This window comes from Mobula hypostoma, chromosome 19 (assembly GCF_963921235.1).
Source record: "Mobula hypostoma chromosome 19, sMobHyp1.1, whole genome shotgun sequence".
NCBI classification, from domain to species: Eukaryota; Metazoa; Chordata; class Chondrichthyes; order Myliobatiformes; family Myliobatidae; genus Mobula; species Mobula hypostoma.
Genome location: NC_086115.1, coordinates 11,931,611 through 11,948,082, shown reverse-complemented (window position 1 = coordinate 11,948,082; position 16,472 = coordinate 11,931,611). Strand labels below are relative to the sequence as shown.

General features: G+C 47.2%; 1 protein-coding gene and 1 pseudogene across 3 annotated transcripts in view; both read right to left on the bottom strand.

Annotated features, from left to right (window-relative positions):
- Positions 1 to 16,472, bottom strand: part of dnmbp (dynamin binding protein) — a 139,878-nt gene that overhangs the window by 45,969 nt on the left and 77,437 nt on the right. The gene's annotated exons all lie outside the window — the stretch shown is intronic.
- Positions 13,512 to 13,638, bottom strand: LOC134359138 (U2 spliceosomal RNA; annotated as a pseudogene).

Below are 16,472 nucleotides of genomic sequence, written 5' to 3'. Positions count from 1 at the left end.
TGAAGCAGGGTTGTTGGTAGTTACACCCGCTACCATGCCACCCTCATGTGGGGGGAAAGCAGAACGTCTGTGGGGGGGAAATCCACTTGGTCACAGGGGGAACGTGCAGACTCCTCACTGAAAACACCGGCGGTCAGGATCGAGCCCAAGTCCCTGGCGCTGGGACGGAAACACAAACTGCGGTGGGGACCCGGCAGCAACCGTGCAGCGGAAGGAACTGTGGACTTTCCCGGTCCTGATGCCGGGTCTTGACAATTTCTTCATCCCCCACAGACACTGCCGGACCCACCGAGTTCCTCCAGCAGACTGGGTGTTGCCCCAGATTCCAGCGTCTGCTGTCTCCCGTGTCGCCGTGAGTGAGTGGGACAGGAGCTGGATGTGTGTGAGGGTGGGAGTCTTCCTCTCATCGGGTGTGCACCCCAAACATCGGCCACTCCTTTGCCTCCATTAATGCTTCTCAGTCCACTGAGATCCCCCAGCAGATAGTTTTATGGCCTTGTGCTGTTATGGCTAGTGCTGTTTCCTTACACCATTTACTGTACCTAGCCATTATATTCTGTGCTTTGTGAAGCAACATTTTGAGCATCAATAGGGTAGAAAGCATTGGTCAGACTGCGCTGGGAGTATTGAAATAAAAGAACGTGTTGGCCTTGGAGAGGGTCCTCGGGAGGCTTATTTATTTATTTACCATCACAGCGGGGAGTAGGCCCTTCTGCCCCTTTAAGCCATGCTGCTCCAGCTCCCCCAATTAACCCTAACCTCATCACAGGACAATTTAAAATGACTAATTAACCAACCTAGTATGTCTTTGGACTGTGGGAGGAAACCAAGAGCACCTGGGGAGACACGTGTATTCCATGGGGAGAGCGTACAGAGACTCCTTACAGAGGGCGGTGGAATTGAACTCCAGAACGCTCCAAGCTGTAGTAGTGTCGCACTAACCGCGATGCGACCGTGGCTCACGAGAATGGTTCCGGGAAAGAAACGGAGTTAGTGCATGATAGCTCTGCGCCAGTATTCGCTGGAGTTTAGAAGAATGTGGGGGGGAGGGGTGGTGAAATATCATTGAAACTTATCAAATATTGAAAGGCCCAGATGGAGTGGACGTGCAGAGGAGAGTCTTGGACCAGGGAGCTCGTCAGAACAGAATGATGTCTCTTTTAGGACAGATTAAGGATGAATTTTCTTAGCCAGAGGGTGGTGAATTCATGGAATTCATTGTCAAATCCAAAAAACATAGGAGCTGAATTAAGCCATTTGGCCCACCAAGAAGGTATATTTAAAGTGGAGTCTCATAGGAACTTCATTATTAAGAATGTCAAAGATCATGGTGAGGAGGCAGGAGAATGGGGTTGAGAGGGTTAATAAATCAGCCATGATGCATTGACAGAACAGTCTCGATGGGCCAAATGGCCTAATTAAACTCCTACGTCATATGGTTTTATATATCTACACATTTAAAACATTCTCTTCTTCACAGTACTCCTGCCACTACCTTTTTTTTAAGATTATGAAGACACGCAGTCCTCTTTTATTGTCATTTAGTAATGCGTGCGTTAAGAAATGATACAATATTTCCAAATGGTATAATGATACAATACCTTGCCCACCTGCTTTACCTGTCCACATCTTCTATGTCTTCCTCACAGTTCACCTCCCCACCCGGATTTGTATCAGAAGGGACGTCTCACTAGTAGTCACTGCAAACTGCTGGGAGCCCGTCACTGATCACCACAGCTCATTGTGAGTAATCACCGAACAACCCACTAAACAAATCTAGTCCTGACGAAGGGTCTCGGCCTGAAACGTCGACTGCGCCTCTTCCTATAGATGCTGCTTGGCCTGCTGCGTTCACCAGCAACTTTGATGTATGTTGCTTGAATTTCCAGCATCTGCAGAATTCCTGTTGTTTGCCCTAAACAAATCCACTCACTCTGACTCAGAACGACAAAGAATTTACAGAAATTGACAGCTTTCTTGGAGATCATTGTTTGCATAGGGCCAAATGATCCGGTCTCAGGGTCTGCTAAATTCTAGTTTCCCCAGCCCGGGAGAAGAAAAAACTCATCCTCAGCATCTAACGCGGTAAGGTAGAGGATGGCACGGTCGTGAAGCAGTTAGCGCGACACTCTACAGTGCCAGTTGTCGGATCAGGGCTCAATTCTCCGCTGCTATCTGTAAGGAGTTTGTACTTTCACCCCGTTACCGTGTGTATTTCCTCTGGGTATTCCGGTAATCTCCCACATTCCAAAAAGATATAGATAAGGTTACTGAATTATCAACGCTAGAAGCGTGGTGACACTTGGCACACTTCTCTCTGCTTTGATTTGATGCAAACAACATATTTCACTGTATGTTTCAATGGACATGTGACAAATAAAGCTGATTTTTCTTTCCTTCTCTCCCTTGTGACATTTTCTAAGATTGTTAGGGTATAAAACAGTACAGGCTCCTTGGACTAGAATATTGTGCCGTGGAAGCTGCCCAACACACTGAGTTCCTCCAGCATTTTGGACTGAGCTTTTCTCTCTCACAGTTTGCACTCTTGACTCATACACGGCCTGACTCTCTCACTCTTTCTTTCACAGACACACCAAAGCTCAACTCTTCCTTACCTGGTGTAGGTCAGGCCACCGATCTCAATTAAATCCCACTCCATCACCCTCCACCGAATCATCCTGGGCCTTTCCCCTCCTCTTATTCAGTCTCCAAAGGTGCCTGGGCTTGCTTCTAATCACGTCTGCAGCTCCAGAACAGGAGAAAGGTACCGCCCTCTCCTGACACACACACCCTGACCCACAGGATTCAGATGGTTGACTGAAGGGGTCACATTAGCATTTGAATGAATGAAATACACTGGAAAGAGGGGCAGAGGAGATTACTACAGCCTCTGGAAGAGAGGTGGTGGAGCAGCAAAAACCCGGAGTTCTGGATTTTGGACTGGAAGTTGTGAAAGATTAGACTTTCACAATCCTGAAAAACTCCCAAACCACTGTAAACCCACTGAATAGTAGCAGTTAATGTCTATTATGATTTTATGCTTCAATGTACACATGGTAAATACATCCGAATGCAAGAGATTCTGCAGATGCTGGAAATCCTGAGTAACACACACAAAACGCTGGAGGAACTCAGCAGGTTAGGCAGCATTAATAGAAAGGAATAAACAGTCCATGTTTTGAGCTGAAACCCTTCATCAGGACTGGAAATGAAGAGACCAGAATAAAAGCGGGGGAGGGGAGGTTAAAAAGTACAAGCGAGGTGAAACCGGGTGGCTGGGGGAAGAAATGGCAGGTGATAGGTGAAAAAGGTAAATGGGCTGGAGAAGAAAGAATCTGATAGGAGAGGAGAGTGGAACAATGGAGAAAGGGAAGGGGGAGGGGTGGCGGAGTGTGATAAGCAGGTGACAAGAAGGAAAAAGGGGGAGAGGGGGAGGAATCACTAGAAGTTGGAGCAATCAATGTTCAGCTATGAGGTTGGAGACTACTCAGACGGAAATTGAGGTGTTGCTCCTCCAGCCAGAGAGTGGCCTCATTGTGATCACTCCTGAATCTGAATCTGACTGAGTGAGTACATCTCTCCTAATGTAGAAAACAGGAGCTGCCTGGCACACGAAGATCCAACAAACAGCAATGAAATAATAAGCAGATTATATTTTTCGCTGTCAGCAGAGAGCATATGTTGGAGTGAATTAGAGTAGAGAATAGAACACAAATTTTAAAATGAATTTGAACAGAAACTATCTACAGAACGTTAGTCACAAACAAGAGAAGAGATGCTGGAAATCCGAGCAACACACACACACACAAAATGCTGGAGGAACTCAGAAGGCCAGGCAGCATCTATGGAGAAAAGTACAGTTGACATTTCAGGCCAAGACATCGACTGTACTTTTTTCCACAGATGCTGCCTGGCCTGCTGAACTCCTCCAGCATTTTGTGTGTTTTACAGAATGTTGGGTAGATAGAACGGTTCCCATCCTGTACTGTCCAAGTTGGAAGTGAGCAACCACAACATGAGGGAGAGCGCCACGGGAGCTGTGGTGATGGGAGAGCGAGCAGGCCTGGGAAGAGTGACACCAGACGGCCTCACTGATTCGGTGAGTGAGCCTGCTGAGCACTCTGGCTCCACCCGGACGCCCGAGTGCTGTGGCTTGGTGGGGTACCGAGAGGGAAGGCACAGGGTTGGGGGGCTGGAATGTCCCATCCCCACCTGTCAGAAAGTACATGCCACCCTGTAGTAACTGGCAAATCCGTCCCCATCTGCTCCACCGGGTCTCCCAAAGACTCGCTCGTATGTATGGGGTGCCCATAATTGGGCACTTGTAACCCAGAGTGTACATTAGAGCAGCCCTGTTCTGTCTAATCTAATGTGCCCATTTAATGCATTTGTACTATACATGACAGCACTGTACTATCTTGGCAGGGTCCTGGATTGCTTTAGTCAAAGCCTCAGTCAAGTTCACCGTCAGTTGCACCAGTGCATGGTGCTGAAATGTGCAGTGAAAGTCTTACTTGCAGCACCATCGCAGGTACATTAGCAACAATCTCAAATTAAATGGAAATTATGCAAGAAGGAACACAATTAGAATAAAAAATACATAAAGAAAAATAAAATTCAAAGCAGAAAGTAATACGCCCAAAGTTTACTTCTAACTCTGGAACGTGACCTCAATCCTGAAATACTGGAGTTTAGAAGAACGAAGGGGGGGATCTCACTGAAACCTATCAAATATCGAAAGGCCGAGGGCCAGTGGATGTGGAGAGGATGCTTCCTCCAGGAGGGGAGTCCAGGACCAGAGGGCACAGCCTCGCAATACAAGGGTGGCTGTGGGAACAGAGATGAGGAAGCATTTTTTTTGCCAGTTGGGGGTGAATCTGTGGAATCCATTGCCACAGACCGCTGTGAAGTCATTGGAAATATTTAAAGTGAAGGCTGTTTAGTTTGGGTGTCAAAGGTTATGGGAAGAAGGCAGGGGAATGGGGTTGAGAGGGATAATGGAGAGGCAGAGCAGACTTGATGAACCGAATGGCCAAATTTTGCTCCTGTGTCATATTGTCTAACTTTCCACATTAGGATCATAAAATCCATACTGTACACTCCCTCACTGCAAAATGTTTATTTTTTGCTGTATAAAAACCTCCATGGTGCCATCCTCACTGTCTCAGTAATGTTCTTCCACAGTTAGGACGGCCCCGTGGTGCGGCGGGTACTGCTGCAGCCTCATAGCCCCAGCGACCAGGGTTCAGTCGTCTGGTGCTGCCTGTGCAGACTCTGCACTTCCGCCCCGTGATTCAGGTTCACTTATTTAGAAACATAGAAACATAGAAAATAGGTGCAGGAGTAGGCCATTCAGCCCTTCGAGACTGCACCGCCATTTATTATGATCATGGCTGATCATCCAACTCAGAACCCTGCACCAGCCTTCCCTCCATACCCCCTGATCCCCGTAGCCACAAGGGCCATATCTAACTCCCTCTTAAATATAGCCAATGAACTGGCCTCAACTGTTTCCTGTGGCAGAGAATTCCACAGATTCACCACTCTCTGTGTGAAGAAGTTTTTCCTCATCTCGGTCCTAAAAGGCTTCCCCTTTATTCTCAAACTGTGACCCCTTGTTCTGGACTTCCTCAACATCGGGAACAATCTTCCTGCATCTAGCCTGTCCAATCCCTTTAGGATTTTATACATTTCAATAAGATCCCCCCTCAATCTTCTAAATTCCAACGAGTATAAGCCTAGTTCATCCAGTCTTTCATCATATGAAAGTCCTGCCATCCCAGTAATCAATCTGGTGAACCTTCTTTGTACTCCCTCTATGGCAAGGATGTCTTTCCTCAGATTAGGGGACCAAAACTGCACACAATACTCCAGGTGTGGTCTCACCAAGGCCTTGTACAACTGCAGTAGTACCTCCCTGCTCCTGTACTCGAATCCTCTCGCTATAAATGCCAGCATACCATTCGCCTTTTTCACCGCCTGCTGTACCTGCATGCCCACTTTCAATGACTGGTGTATAATGACACCCAGGTCTCGTTGCACCTCCCCTTTTCCTAATCGGCCACCATTCAGATAATAATCTGTTTTCCTGTTTTTGCCACCAAAGTGGATAACCTCACAGTTATCCACATTAAATTGCATCTGCCATGAATTTGCCCACTCACCCAACATATCCAAGTCACCTTGCATCCTCTTAGCATCCTCCTCACAGCTAACACTGCCGCCCAGCTTTGTGTCATCCGCAAACTTGGAGATGCTGCATTTAATTTCCTCATCCAAGTCATTAATATATATTGTAAACAACTGGGGTCCCAGCACTGAGCCTTGCGGTACCCCACTAGTCACCGCCTGCCATTCTGAAAAGGTCCCGTTTATTCCCACTCTTTGCTTCCTGTCTGCCAACCAATTCTCTATCCACATCAATACCTTACACCCAATACCGTGTGCTTTAAGTTTGCACACGTACATCAAAACATACCGTGAAACGTATCGCTCACGCTGACAACCAACACCACACAAACCTGCGCTGGGGGCAGCCCGCGCCCGCGCCAGCGCCCACGCCAGCAAAGCTTGCCCACAAGCAACGACGATAACACAACAAGGGTCACCGCACCTTCCAGGCAACACGGCAGACCCACATTGTGCAGCAGAACACCGCAAGGAGCAGCAGCACAGGCCCCTTTCCTTTCCTACCCTCCCACACGCCGACCAACGAGGCGCTCCAGTTCCTACCCACGTCCAAAGAGGGGACTGTGGATCAGTTGCCCCTAGTGGAGGTGAGCAGCCCAGGTACCAACAGGAGGGCAAGTGTGAGAGAGAGCACACTGCAAGGTTGTGGGGATGCAAGACGAGGCAGATGTAGACTGAAGAGATTGTTCTGCTTGGAGTGATGTCGGCAAGACCACGGAAGTGACCACGCTGGTTTAGGAGCCTGGTGATTGGATCATGGTGGGTGGATCGAGCTGGGGATGAGTATTCTATCTTGGTATATGGTGGTTGGGGAGGGAGCGAAGTGGAGGGGACATAAAGGGAGAGAAAACCTAGTTGGAACAGTAGAAGTGAGAATCGAACACGGCCTGTTGGTTACTTGAAATTGTAAAAATTCGACATTCTTACACTTGAGTTGTGGGCTGCTGAAGGGGAGCATGAGGTGCTGTTGTTTATACTGAAATCTGCCTGGCCAACAGAAACTTTCTAGGTAATTTATAAGGCCAGGGTCCTTTGATCAATGAGAGCTTACCCTTTGCTCACTGGCACAGTTATACAACAAGCCAGAGTCTAACTGTAGTGCTCAGCTGGCGAGATAAGAGCAAACGCTCTGAATGGTGACAGCTCAGACATAGCACACCCTGGGTTTCCTGGTTACTGTGAGGAGGAGGGAACTTGTTGGATTGCCCAGATGGCCCAGGGCGTAGGTCCCTCACCCATCACCTTCCAGCTTTTACTCCTTCCCCTCCCACCATCTTCTATTCGGACTTCTTCCCCTTTCCTTTCCAGTCCTGATGAAGGGGTCTTGGTTTATCCCTCTCTGCCTGAAATACTGAGTTCTTCCACAATTTTGTGTCTGTTACTCTGGATTTCCTGCATCTGCAGGATCTCATGTCTACACTTCCCACTGCCTTCGCAAACAGGAGAAAAGCTGCAGATGCTGGAAATCCGAGCAACACACACACAAAACGCTGGAGGAAGAGATGCTGCTTAGCATCTGCCTTCCCCTTCTCCTCTCCCAATAGGCAGAAGATACAAAAGCCTGAAAGCATGTAACTCCAGGCTGAAGGATAGTTATATAACTACTGAATATATAATAGCGGGTCAGGAGTTGTCCTTGGGCCTTGTGGTACATGCTTTAAGTGGCTCCTTAGTACAGCAAAATGGACTTGACCTCAAACCATAGTCATAGTCATACTTTATTGATCCCGGGGGAAATTGGTTTTCGTTACAGTTGCACCATAAATATTAAATAGTAATAAAACCATAAATAGTTAAATAGTAATATGTAAATTATGCCAGGAAATAAGTCCAGGACCAGCCTATTGGCTCAGGGTGTCTGACCCTCCAAGGGAGGAGTTGTAAAGTTTGATGGCCACAGGCAGGAATGACTTCCTATGACGCTCTGTGTTGCATCTCGGTGGAATGAGTCTCTGGCTGAATGTACTCCTGTGCCCAACCAGTACATGATAAGGTACAAGGATCTTATCATGATCCTTGTAGCTTGCTGTCTTCCTGCACTGCACTTTCTCTGTAGATCTTCATGGACATTGTTTTGCCTCGTCGAGCTGAATACACTATATAATGATTTGATCAGTATGAACAACATGCAAGGCAAGGTTTTCACTGTCCCTCAGTACACGTGACAATAATAAACAGACTCCAGTTGGTGACGAGTTACGTACAGATGAAGGGGCTCCAACAGCGCCACTGGGGACGGATGTCCTGCAGTCGGACCCAGCGGTCACTCAGTAGTGTAGAGGCTAGCACATCACCATCACAGTGCCGGTGACCCGGGTTCAATTCCCGCTGCTGCCTGTACACTCTCCCTGCATGGGTTTCCGTGGGAAGCTCTGGCTCCCCCCTTCCCACCTTCAGGTTAGTAGGTTAATTGGTCACGTGGGTGTAATTGGTCGGAGCAGGCACACTAGTCTGGAAGGGCTTGTTACCACACTGTACCCCTAAATACAATAAAACTTAAATAACTGAGGGCTTGTGATTCATCTCCTGTGTGGAACTCAGGACCTCAATCCTACCCTTGCACTCAAAAACTTAGAGCCACAGATACTGTAGATACTACACAGGAATGGGCTCTTTGGCCCCTCTGATCTGCACTGACCATCAGCCTCTCATTTACATTCTTCCGACCCAAATCCGTTTTGGTCTCCCCACATTCCCATCCACTCCCCACTAGGTTCTTCCACTCATCGGCACACCAGGGACGATTTTTAGTGGGAAAGACTAACCTACTGACCCTTACGCAAACGTGAGCAGGCGTTTTCCCACTGAGGCACTGAGGTTGGGTGAGATGAGAACTGGGGGGGGGGGGTCATGGGTTAAGGGTGAAAGGTGGAATGTTTAAGGGGAACATGAGGGGTAGGTCTTCACTCTGAGGCTGGTGCAAGTGTGGATTGAGCTGCCAGCAGGAGAGGTGGATGTGGGATTGATTTCAATATTTAAGAGAGGTGGAGACGTACATAAACAGGAGGGGGTCCAGGTGTAGGTCGATTGAACAAGATCGTACTAGATAGGCCGAAGGCCTGATTTCGGTGCTGTGGTGCTCCATGACTATGTCTTTCAGACGGTGGAAAAAACATGCAAACTCCACAGAGACAGTGCCTGAAGTCAGACTTGAACCTGGAGATGCAAAGCAGTGGTTGTCCTAGCTGTTTCACTGTTCTTTCCTTTTGGCTATTGGCACCTCGGCCATAAAATCTCTCAAAATCGCCCAGGGGGGTACCCAGCCTACCCTTCCTCTCTGCAGCCTTCCTGTTCCAACTGTCCCAGGCATTCCTATGTTGTATCACCTCATCACTGGCCGTTGTTCCTTTGGCATTCCACCAAACAAAACCACCTTGCCCATAGTAACACACAACAAAATCTGCTAGCACTGCAAATCTGAAATAAAAACAAAACCTCTCTGGCCACAGATCTTTTCTCTGCCCTTCCCCCACCTCCCTCCTTTTAAATTTAGAGTCACAGACCCATACAACATGGAAACAAGCTCTTCAGCCCATCTTAACCATGCTGACTAAACTGCCTGCCTGAGCCAGCCCCATTTGGAAGCATTTGGGCCACGTTCCTCTCTCAAACCTTTCCTATCTGTACAGGCTGGCACGGTAGTCTACCGGCTAGCACAACGACTTACAGGCTCCAGCAATCACCAGTAGGGGTTCGATTCCCGCCCCCTGTCCTGCGAGGAGTCTGTACATTCTCCCCTTGACCACCTGGGTTTCCTACAGGTGTGTGGTAAACTATATATATATATATATATATGTTGTAACTGGGTTACCTGTCTGGACATGCCCCTCTGCTGACTGCCCCTGTGGCTCCTCCCACAGACCCCTGAATAAAGGTGATTTCCTCATTGCTCCTCCTCTCAGTCCAGGGGCAGATACTCAGCATGGTGGAGGTCACATTTTACTGCGAATAAAAGCCTTTCAGTATTTACTCTACTTCCAGTCTTTTGGAGTTATTGGTGGTGCATCAGGGTGCCCCAGTTTGCTTGGGTTAGAGTTACTAAGTTGTGGGCATGCTATGTTGGCGGTGGAAACATGGTCATGCTTGCCAGCTGCCGTGCCATCCCCCCAGTACATTTTGGTTCCTGATGGAAAAGATGCATTTCACTCCATGTAACAAATAAGCCAAATCTAAATTTTAAAAAATTACAGATCTTCTCTCTGCCGTTCCATCTTAAATTTAGAATTATAGAATCTTCCAGCACAAAGTAAACCCTTTGTTTAACTTGTCTATGCCAACCAAACTGCCGACCTGAACTGGTCCCACTTGCCAGCATTTGGCCCACTTCCCTCTAAACTAGGGGTCCGCAGCCTACCATTAACCAAGGGGTCCATGTACCCCAGGTTGAGAACTCCCACTCCAAACCTCCTCCGTGTTCCTACATGCAGAGGCGGTGAATTGCTTTCTCTTGAACAGAGGCTGGGGGGAGTCTGACAGAAAAGAATTCTGAGACAGTTGGAACCTTTTACCTCAGGGTAGTAATGTCAAATACTAGAGAACCTGTGTTTAAGATGAGAGGGGAAACATTTACAGAGGAATGGGGACAGGATTTCCATTTAAACACGGAGTGAAATGCAAGTATCTAGAAGAGGCTGCCAGAGGCAGATCCAGCAGTGGTGTTTAAAATGTTTTTAGACAGACACACGAACGTGCAGAGATATGGATCATGTACAAGCTCCTTTTTAGCACTCAGAGGAAACCCTGGTGGTCACAGAAACTCCTTACAGAATATTGCCCTGCTTGGTGATTGCAGGTGCTATTCACCCCCTGCGTGGCTGATGGGTGAATTGGCTTCTGTATGGTACGCTTGGATGGCAGAAAAATCAAACAAGATCTTTTCAATAGGTGGGAGAAAAGCTTTCAGACCGGTCATAATATTGCAGCTATATAGGACCCTGGTCAGACCCCACCTGGAGTACTGTGCTCAGTTCTGGTTGCCTCACTACAGGAAGGACGTGGAAACCACAGAAAGGGTGCAGAGGAGATTTACAAGGATGTTGCCTGGATTGGGGAGCATGCCTTATGAGAATAGGTTGAGTGAATTTGACTTTTCTTTCCTTGGAGTGACAGAGGATGACAGGTGACCTGATAGAGGTGTATGAGATAATGAGAGGCTTTGATCGCGTAGATAGTCAGAGGCTTTTCCCCCAGGGCAGAAATGGCTAGCACGAGAGGACACAGTTTTAAAGTGCTTGGAAGTAGGTAAAGAGGAGATATCAGGGGTAACTCTTTTTTTTAAAAACGCAAAGAGTGGTGAGTGCATGGAATGGGCTGCCAGCGGCGGTGGTGGAGGCAGATATGATAGGGTCTTTTAAGAGACTCCTGGATAGGTACATGGAGCTTAGAAAAATAGAGGGCTGTGGGTAACCCTAAGTAATTTCTAAAGTAAGTACATGTTCGGTAGAGTATTGCGGGCTGAAAGGCCTATATTGTGCTGTAGGTTTCTATTTCTATTTCTAGAACAACAGAAAGGGAAATTCATCTCTGACCTGCTAGCTTGTACTCCTTCAACACGTCCTCCTTCAACTCAGTGTTCAACACAATCATACCCTCAATTCTAATCAACAAGCTCCGAAATCTGAGCCTCTGTACCTCCCTCTGCAACTGGATCCTCAGCTTCCGCACCGGGAGATCATGGTCTGTGCGGATCAGAAATAACTGCGCTTCCTCGTGGACAATCAACACCGGCACAGCTCAAGGATGTGTTAGCCCACTGCTCTACTCTCTCTACACCCACGAGTGCATGGCTAGCCAGAGCTCAAACAGATGACACAACTACTGTTGGCAGATCTCAGATGGCGATGGGGAGGCGTACAGGAGTGAGACAGATCAGCTGGATGAGTGGTGTTGCAGCAGCAATCTTTCACTCAACGTCAGCAAGACCAAAGAAATGATTGTACAATTCAGGAAGGGTAAATCGAGGGAACACACACAAGTCATCATCAAGGGATAAGAGGTGGAAAGAGCAAGCAGTTTCAAGTTCCTCGGTGTCAACTTCTCTGAGGATCTATCCTGGGCCCAACATAATATTGCAAGTACAAAGAAGGCCCAACAGTGGCTATCCTTAGGAGTTGGTGAAGAATCGACACGATATCTAAAACTCTGACAAACTTGTATACTTGTGAGTTGGAGAGTATACTGATTGGCTGCATCACAGCCTGGTATGGAAACACTGATTCCCTTGGACAGAAAATCCTACAAAAAGTAGTGGATGTGGCCCAGTCCATCTCGGGTAAAGCCCTCCCTACCATTGAGGACATCTACATGGAGCGTTGTCAGAAAAGCAGCATCCATCATCAGGAGCCCCCACCGCACAGGATATACACTCGTCTCACTGCTGCCATCGGGCAGGAGGCCCAGGAGCCTCGGGCCCCACACCACCAGGTTCAGGGATAGTTATCACCTCTCAAACATCAGGTTCTTGAACCAGAGGGAATAACTTCACTCAACTGTTCCCACAACCTATGGACTCACTTTCAAGGACTCTGAACCTCATGTTCTTGATATTTATTGTTTATATATTTATTTTTCTTTTGTATTTGCACAGTTTGATATCTTTTGCATATTGGTTATGGTCTTTTATTGATTTTATTGTCTTTCTTAGATTTACTGTGAATGCCCACAAGAAAACAAATCTCACGAGTTGTATATGGTGACATATATGTACTTTGATCATAAATTTACTTTGAACTTTTGATATTTCATTAGGAGTCTGAGGAGATTTGGTATGTCACCAAAATTTCTACTGATGTACCATGGAGGGCATTCTAACTGGCTGCATCACTGTCTGGTACGGAGGGGCCGCTGCACAGGATCAGAGAAGGCTGCAGAAAGTTGTAAACTCAACCGGCTCCATCACGGGTACTAGAATCTCCACCTTCGAAGGCAATGCCTCATAAAAAGGCAGCATCCATCACTGAGGACCCTCATCAATCACCCGGGGCATGCCCTCTTCTCATTGCAGACATCAAGGTGGCGGTACAGGGGCTTGAAATAGATCCTTAATTTCCTCACTTGTAGACACCAGTTAGTTCGGACTGGCAACATTTCCTCTATAACCTCCCTCAGCACGGGTGCCTCAATATGACATTGGAGCTGCAGTTAGCCTCACAGTCATATCTGTGAAGCCAGCGCAGCGTGCTTAGCCCCTGCACCACTCATTTTACAATTATGACTGTGAGATTAAGCACAGCTCCAACGTCATATTTAAGTTTGCTGAGACACCACTTTTTTTTTTACAGATAACTAAATTCTATTCTTTATTTGTTGTTAATCTCCCCGAGGGGAGGTGCACCGTTCCCGGAGGTACTGCAATACCAGGTCGATGCGCGGAGTGGACAAAGCAAGCCCCTATTCCATCTCCCTGCTCTAAAAATCAATTTAATATATTGTCGATTGAATCAAAGGTGGTGATGACTCAGCATTTAGGAGGGAGAATGAAAATCTGGCTGAGTGGTGTCACAACAACCACCTTTCACTCAAAGCAACACACACAAAACGCTGGAGGAACTCAGCAGACCAGGCAGCATCTATGGAAAAAAGTACAGTTGATAATTCAGGCCAAAACCTTTTGGCAGGACTTTTTTTTCCAGCTTTGATTTCCAGCATCTGCAGATTTTCTCTTGTTTGTGATTGGATAACCTTTCACTCAGTATCAGCAACACCAAGGAACTGATCACAGACTTCAGGAGGAGGTAACCGGCGGTCCATGAGCCAGTCCTTATCAGGGCATCAGAGACAGAGACAGTCAGTAACTTTAAATTCTTTGGTGTTATCATTCCAGAGGATCTGTCCTGGGCTCGGCATGTAAATACTATTACGAGGAAAGCACGCCAGTGCCTCTACTTCCTCAGAAGTTTTACATGTCATTTAAAACTTTGACAAACTTGAACAGATGTGTGGTGGAGAATATATTGACTGGTTATATCACAGCCTGGTATGAGAACTCTTGAAAGGAAAATCCTACAAATCCTAGTGGATACAGCCCAGTCCATCACGGGTAAAGCCCTCCCCACCATTGAGCACATATATGGAGCGCTGTCACAGGAAAGCAATCACCAAGAGCATTTTCTTTTTGCTACTGCCATCCGGAAGGAAGTACAGGAGCCTCAGGACTCACACCACCAGGTTCAGGAACAGTTATTACCCCTCATCCAGCAGGTATTTGAACCAGAGGGGATAACTTCACTTGTCCCATCATCTCATGTTCTCGATATTTATTGCTTATTTATTTATTATTATTTATTTCTTTTTGTATTTGCACAGTGGTTGAACACCCAAGTTGATGCAGCCTTTTATTGACTCTACTATAATTATTATTATATTATGGATTTACTGAGTATGCCTGCAAGAAAATGAATCTCAGTGGTGAGATATATGGTGACATATACAGTATATAGTTTGGTAGTAAATTTACTTTGAACTTAGATTCACTCTCAAGGACTCTACAATTCATGTACTCGACTTATCTATTTATTTATTTATTAATTAGTACTTTTTTTGCACATTATTTGTTTGTTTGTCCATCCTGTTGGGCAGTGCTTCATTAATTCTATTGTGTTTTTCGTATTTACTGAGTATGCCCGCAGGAAAATGAATCTCAGGGTTGTATAGATGTACTTTGATTATAAATTTACTTTGAAGACACGAACTCAACACTTCAGCAACAGATTGTTTCCTCCCCCGTGAGATTTCTGAGTGAACAGTGAGCCCATGGAACAGTCCTGCCGAAAGGTCTCGTCCCGAAATGTTGACTGTACTTTTCCCCCCACAGATGCTGCCTGGCCTGCTGAGTTCCTCCAGCATTTAGTGCGTGTTGCTCGGATGTCCAGCATCTGCAGATTTTCTCTTGTAAATGAACCCATGAACACTATTTGTTTTCCTCTCTTTCGGCACTACTCCTCATTTTTTAAATACATACCTATAGCAATTCATAGGTTTTTATTACCACGCATTGCAACGCACTGCTGCCACAAAACAATACATTTCACGACTAATTCCAGTGACGGCAAAGCTGATTCCGATTCCCCACCTCCTACCTTCTTATTCTGGCATTTTCCCTCGTCCTTTCCAGACCTGATGAAGGATCTCAGACCAAAATCTCACCAGTTTATTCATTTCCATAGATACTGCCTGACCTGCCGAGTTGCTTCAGCATTTTGTGTCTGTTGCACGGGATTGCTTTCCCTGGGAGCTGACATGGAGTGAACGGGCCAAATGGACATAAGGCAGAAGTTTTCTGTATTGTTTTGGATGGGGAGGGGGTGGAGAAGAGCCAGGGAACCATCCTGGGAGAGCGACCTCAAAGAGCTTGATGTGGGTATTTGATTACAGCTGCTTTAAGACTCTTGTGAAACACCGCCCAGCTCACGTTGCCGTGTCGAAGGAGCGTGTAAAGATTCATTTCCTCCTTTGTGGGAGGGAGAGAGAGAGAAAGAGAGCAGAGGGAGACTGGGCCACAAGAAATGAATTGTACCTGGTTACCTGGTGAATAGTAACTACAGGAATGAGGCTCGGCGACACCTGGCTCGGGTTTCTGCAGGAGGCTAAACTGCATTCCGGGGGGGGGGGGGAAGAGCCACGCTGCAGTTACCCCACTGACTACCGCACAGAAAGAGGTCGCGAAACTCGCACTGACCCCTTGCTGCAGCTCGTCAGAGAATCCACCCGCTCCCTTCCCAGGCAATCGCACCGGAGCGCCACATTTTTGTTTCGCTCTCCACCGAGCGTGTTCCCACCCCTTTCCCGATAGTGGCGGCACAGCGCTCAGTGCAACGCCTCACAGGGAGATTGGGGTTCGATTCCCACTGCTGTCTGTAAGGAGTTAATGTGTCCTGCCCGGGACTACATGGGGTTCCTCCGACATTCCAGAGACACACGGGTGCGGGTTAGGAAGTTGTGGGCTACTCTGGTGCTGGAAGCATGGCGACACTTGCAGGCTGCCCCCAGAACAACCCTTGCTGATTTGATTTGATACATGTATTTCACTGTACGTTTCAATGTACATGTGGCGAATAAAACTCATCTTTACCTTTAAAATGTACGCAGCCTTTCCCCGTGGGGTTGAGGAAACCCAGAACTAGGAGGCATCGGTTTAAGGCGAGAGGCGGGAGATTTAATAGGGGCCCGAGGGGCAACTTTTCCAGTAACAGGGTGAGTGGTCAGTACGTGCAGACAGAAGAGATTCTGAAAATCTGATCAACGCACGCAAAAATGCTGGAGGAACTGAGCGGGTCAGGCAGCAA